Source organism: Sinocyclocheilus anshuiensis, unplaced genomic scaffold (genome assembly GCF_001515605.1).
Source record: "Sinocyclocheilus anshuiensis isolate Anshui unplaced genomic scaffold, SAMN03320099.WGS_v1.1 scaffold257, whole genome shotgun sequence".
Classification (NCBI taxonomy): domain Eukaryota; kingdom Metazoa; phylum Chordata; class Actinopteri; order Cypriniformes; family Cyprinidae; genus Sinocyclocheilus; species Sinocyclocheilus anshuiensis.
In genome coordinates this window covers 2,483,182-2,489,366 of record NW_015539889.1, presented here as the reverse complement: position 1 = coordinate 2,489,366, position 6,185 = coordinate 2,483,182, and the positions used below count along the sequence as shown (strand labels likewise).

The 6,185-nt window shown below is 36.2% G+C and overlaps 1 pseudogene; it reads left to right on the top strand.

Moving 5' to 3' along the window:
* The first annotated feature begins 3,120 nt into the window (after positions 1-3,120).
* LOC107685723 (PHD finger protein 20-like) overlaps positions 3,121-6,185 on the top strand; it is an 8,050-nt pseudogene continuing 4,985 nt past the window's right edge.

Below are 6,185 nucleotides of genomic sequence, written 5' to 3'. Positions count from 1 at the left end.
TTGTAAATACAACTTAACCACTGATTTCTAGTTGTGTCCTCTTTTGGAAGACCAAACAAAATAGTTTCGCTTTCGCAACGAAGCACACAGCGTCACACACGGCGGGCTAGAGTGAGGAACGGCCGGCAGGTTAGAGTGAGCGGTGGCCGGCGGGCTTGAGAACGGGCTAGTGTCAACCACATGTGACGACCTCAGGCTGGACTCCACTTTGTCCACGGTGAAAGCCGATCCAGCGATTCACAGCGTGAAGTTGATGTATTTCCTCAGCGACCAGCACGGATCAGCTCTAGGCATGACGAAGTGGATATCGTCCTCTTTTGGAAGGCCAAACAAAGTAGTTTTGCTTTCACAACTAAACACACAGCGTCTTCACGACATGGCGGTGGCAACAACAATACTACAGCAAGAATAAAAGTTACGCCTTCTTTGCGTGAACATTTGGGCGGCGTTATGCAAATCTTCCCACATCGTGACGTAGACATGTGGGGGCGTGTTAGAACGAGCCGTTTTAGGTAGGCGTGGTTGACTCTTAACTTTTATAAAGAATATCTCTTTGGATTTGAGATTTTAGTCTTTGCAACTTTACAGATCTTCTTTATGCACCAAGAGCTTGTAACACTCCAAAGAGAAAGGAAAAATTTAAATCGCATCATATGACCCCTTTAAATTGTGTTCTGAAGACGAACGAAACTTTTACCGGTTTGGGACGACATAAGTGATTAATGACAAAATTTTCATTTTGGGGTGGAGTATCCCTTCAAAAATGTCTTTATTTACAATTTGTATCAATTTAATTTGATCTTTGCTGAATAAAAGAAAAAATAAAAAAATGACTCAATGGCCTGTTACTTTTGAAAGGTATTGTATTAAAGCAACGCCTGTACCTCACAATGAAGCTGCTAGACGTCTTTATATAGACTCTAGTCGCTGACGCATGCGCGGTTGCGGTATTGTTCATACCGGTAGTCTGTGTGGAACACATTGGAAAATAGTAAGTGCGTGCATCTCGCGCCCAACGTGGTTACAATAAAAGAGACTGTAATAGATGCATGACGCGCCTTTATAGTTAAAGAGACGGATATCACAGCAGGTAACTGATGTTTATAGCAGTTTATAATACTCGCAATGGCAAGACTTTGTTCGAGTACGGAATGTTTAAAGATGCTGTTTTAGAAAATGTAATGTGTAATTACAGATTTTAGGTAGCCTAATGAAATCAAATAAATGTCGTAACGTGTGCACTGGTAGAAGAAGCATGTTGTGATTTACAGCTTGCATTTGTGGGAGTGGCGATGTACTGCCCAATACTATCCATGTCATTATTCTCTTGGAGGGTGTGGATCAGTCAGGAAGTTGATGTCTGCTTGTGTTTTCACTAAGATGAAGATTGATCCTGTAGGATTTCAGATAGACTTAAATGATGTTCTCTGTCTGCTTTTGGCTATAGACAGGCAGAAATCTTTGATCTGGGAATAATAAACAGCAGTGTAATGTTGGAATATCTGGCATCTCTATTGTTTCCATTGTCATTGTCAGGCATTTGGGGGCCCCTGATAAAATCACAGTTAATTACTCTCATTTATATGACTACTCATGCAAGAGTAAATAAGTCAATTAAACATGTTTATAGTGTTTTGTAGTGTATAATATTATTATTTATATAATTGATTTAGTTACAATAATTTAAATTGTAAATTATTTAGATAGATCCATTCCTAACATTTTTTTAACGTTTTATTTATACAAAAGGAATGTTGAATTTGAACGTAAACATTAAAGTTACGTAGAAATAAGAGGCTTAGCTAAGTAGGCTATTGATAATTAAGTTACGTCTGTTGTTTGCAGTGTTTAGTGGCATGATGCCATGACCTGGATTCGCACCTACACTGTATAGTGAAATGCTGTAGATCTGCGTGGTTTTTATGGGAAAGATTTTGCTGTTGCTTTGGTAGGGGAAAAACAAAACAGAAATCATGATTTTAAATTATTTTAAATGTTATGTCAAAATAAATCTTGATTTTTGTTGTAATAACTGCTTTATAGTTTTTCAGCTGAATCATCAAAATTATTAATTTAATTATTATTATTTAATTATTCAATAATGAATAATTTAAACTATTTTAATAATAATAGTGGTAATGTAGACTTGTAGCATGTAAAATAAAATTTTTGGGGTTTACTGTGAATCTCAAGCTGAATCTGACATGATTTTTTTCAAGACAAAGCTACAAAGCTTAAAAGATACTTAATTAACCCTCATCAGTAACGGAATGGGGTCTACTGTCTGAATAATATAGTAAAATGTTGACCATTAAAGGAAAAGTTTTAAAATTTGCGGGACATGTACTTTCCCTCAGGTCATCCAAAATGTAGACGAGTTTGTTTCCTCATTAGAACAGATTTGGAGAAATGCATTACTTGCTCACCAATGGATCCTCTGCAGTGAATGGGTGCAGTCAAAATGAGAGTCCAAACAGCTGATTAAAGCATCACAATAATCCACACGACTCCAATCCATGTTAAATGTCTGTGTGTTTGTCAGAAACAACTCCATTATTAAGATGTTTTTATCTTCAAACCATTGCTTCCAACTGAAATATGTGTCCTCTTTCCATAATATTGCTTTCTCCTGTGAAAAAGTTCGATGAAGAAATAAAATCTACATCTTGGAAGGCCAACAGAACATTTTTTATTATTGGTCATATACTTGCTTGGTAAATTAGTTTCCAAATTTGTTCCAGAACACTGCAATAGTCTCAGTAACCAGTGACCTTGATGTGTAATTTTAGCAAGCTGCGACAATAAATAGTTAAAAGTAATGTTTTCCTTCCAAAACTGTTGCTGTGATACAGTTCAGTGTCACTTACTGTTATTAGTAGTTAGTTATTACCATTATGATTTAAAAACAAATTAATAAATGTATAAGGTAAAATATTATTTTAAAAAATGTTGCAATTTTACTATATTTTTGAGAGTCAATTTGCTCTTTCTTTTTTCTCTCATGTTAGCACTCAAAAGGTCTACTTGTAAAAACAGTAATGAGACCGATCTAATGTAATGTAATGATCACTGGGAACTTACTAAAATGTGATTTTTTCATATTAGGTAGTTACTAGCATCATGAGCAAAATGCCTCCTAACAGGCGAGGAATTAAGTTTGAGGTGGGCGTGTGGGAAATTAAGTTTCCCACACTCTGTTTTTATAGCAAGCTGTCTGTGTGTGATTTCACTGCCAGGTATACTGCCAACATTGAGAAGATTGACTATGAGAATGAGAAGGTCTTAATCCACTATCGCCAGTGGAGCCATTGCTATGATGAGTGGTTTGACTGAGCCAGTCCGTATCTGAGACCCATGGAGAGGGTTCAGCTGAGGAGAGAGGGACGGCAGGAAGACAGCTTTATCCCTGTGAGTCACAGACTGTGCTCCTTAAAAATCCCAGTTTATGAAAGCCCAGTCTAGGATCAGCCCCATGTATAAATCCATTTACTGAGATGTGAAAGTGATGCTGCATCAGTCCAGTTGTCATTTCAACTGATTATTACTGTGTGGATCATACAAGCAAATATATATATAAGTGAAATATTATTACAGTTTAAACAACTCTTTTCTATTTTAAAATATATCACATGATTCTTTAGAAATCTTTCTAATATGCTGATTTGCTGCTCAAGAAGCATTTCTTATTATTATCAATACTGAAAACAGTTGTGCTGCTTAATATTTTTGTGGAAACTGTAAATTTGTTACGTGGTGCAATCAACATGCAGAAACATGGAGAGAAAAAACAAAACAGGAAACAGTATCATAGGAGCCCTTCAGAACCTGATGACTATCTATCAAGGTCAATAAATCTTTTAAAAATCAGATACTCTGACCCTAAATTCTCAATGGTTTAGCCACATTTAAAGCCACTGATAAAGCAAATTAATTAGTTGTGTTTTCATTCATACTCCCTGCAGGGATTTCATGTGAATGAAAAAGTTCTTGCCAGCTGGTCCGATTGTCGATTTTATCCTGCAAAAGTCTTGGCTGTCAATAAAGACGGTAAGCTGTTGCTGTATTCATTGCATGAAACAGGTGTGTCACATGAACAGATTTTTACTCAAATTTAAATTTTTATGTTTCATATGTGATTCTAATTATCCTGCAGCATCCTACACTGTCAAGTTCTATGATGGTGTTGTCTAAACAGTCAAAGGAATCCATGTGAAACCCTCAACCAAAGAGGTTTATTATGCGTTTATATCCCATTCATGTTGCACCTCTATTTCAGTACTCATTTTGGCCTTCTCTCCTTTTATTCATTCTCTCATTCTCACAAACAGAGAAGAAAGAAATTAACTGCTAAAAATGGAGAGACACCCATGTTAAAAAAGACAGAAAAGGACAAGAACATGCAGGAGGAGAATGGGATCAGCGGTGCTAAACAAGCAGTAGGACAAACTGACTGTGTTCCTGAGGAAGAGGAAGATGAGATCTCAGATTTGGATAGAGAAGAAGGTGAACAGAAGAAAAGCAATGGGAATGGGACATGCCTTAAAGTGGAAAATATAAGCGTAAAGGAGGAAAATGAGGAGAGAGTCTTGGAGCAAGTAGGGCAGCACAACTACAGTAAGTCATTTCTGAAGAAGGTCTCGGGGCCTGCGGAGGGAGAAGAGGAGCCTGCAGTGAAGTTGGAGGACTCTCTGGTGTTTGACTCGGGTATGAACTTTAATGAGGTGATGGAAAAGAGAAATGAGACAGAGGAAGCAGAAGTACAGGTGGAACAAAAAAAGGAGGAAATCAAAGGACAGTGTCTTCCTCATGACAGAAAGTCACAGAGGCAGCGCATAAGAAGTACGTACAAAGTGATTTTTTGACTGTATGCAAATGGTTTGTAGGTTGATTTCTCTGAAAATTATAAACACTGCGGTTCTGTTGGACTTTCAGAATGTTGTTCTGTTTGTTTGACGAGCCCTACCTGGCAACAGTGGCTCAACCAATAATGTGAGCTTGGGGGTGGGGCTATCGGTTTCATTGTTAACTCCATTTGTTGGGCTGCACGAATAATTAAAATAAAATTTAAATTGTGATATGGCTTAGTGCGATAATCAAATCGCAAATGGTGCATTGTGCTTCAGAGTAAAAGTGGAACTGTGTTCTTTTACACATGAGCAGCTCATGATTCAGTGTTTTCAGAGTCTCAGAGTGGCTCAGTGCGCAGTAAACGCTGCTCCACACACACTCATCTCTGCATCTGTTCTGAGTTTGGGTTGCATATAACATGCATTTGCAAACCGTCTTCCCAAACTTAGAATGACTTGTAATAACCATTGTTTTCAACAAGCTTTAAGGGCCCCCTGCTTTTTTCCACCAAAATACAAGCAACCATCTACGTTTAACATTTGAAAATGAAGATATTAAGACAGCCATAAATATTAGCATTGTATTTTTACAATTGTACTGTAAAATAAAAAAAAATTTTTTTTTAAATATTCCATTTTTTATTTTAAAGTGAAATATTACAATAGTAATAATTATTTGTTTAATGTGTATTTAGTAGTAATAATAATCTTTATTAAAATACTAATAATTATTATTTTATAGTTATGTATAATAACAGAATTGTGGGCCCTACAAAAGCAAACACAGCAGACCTGGAGCTTTTTTTTATCAAATTTTAAATTGCAATCCATTTTTATTAGAAAAATTAAACATGCAATCAAGTTATTAATAATAATAATAATAGCGTTTATTTTGCTTGACATTGTGTTGAGTGTTTGTCATGATAGATGTAAAATTACATTTTAATTGTATATTTTCTAGGGAAGAGGAGACTTTCAATGGCACGACAGAGCTCCAAAAAAAGCAAGACTGATTCAGGTTTGACTATTTGACTGTTACATCAAATGTAAAAATGTGTTTACTGGTGCCATAATGGTAGATTTCCTCATTATTCATCATAATGTTCATAATGATTGCAAGTCCACATGTGCATCCACCAGTCAAGAAAAAGAACCAGACCCCTTACATCTAACACAATCATCCAATGGAACAGCAGTACCTAAGGCTCAGTGCCAATCAGAAACCTTTAAGCCTACTGGTGATATCCCACCCACCACATCTGTACAACATATATATATATATATATATATATATATATATATATATATATCTATGGTGTAGACAGCATCACTGATTAT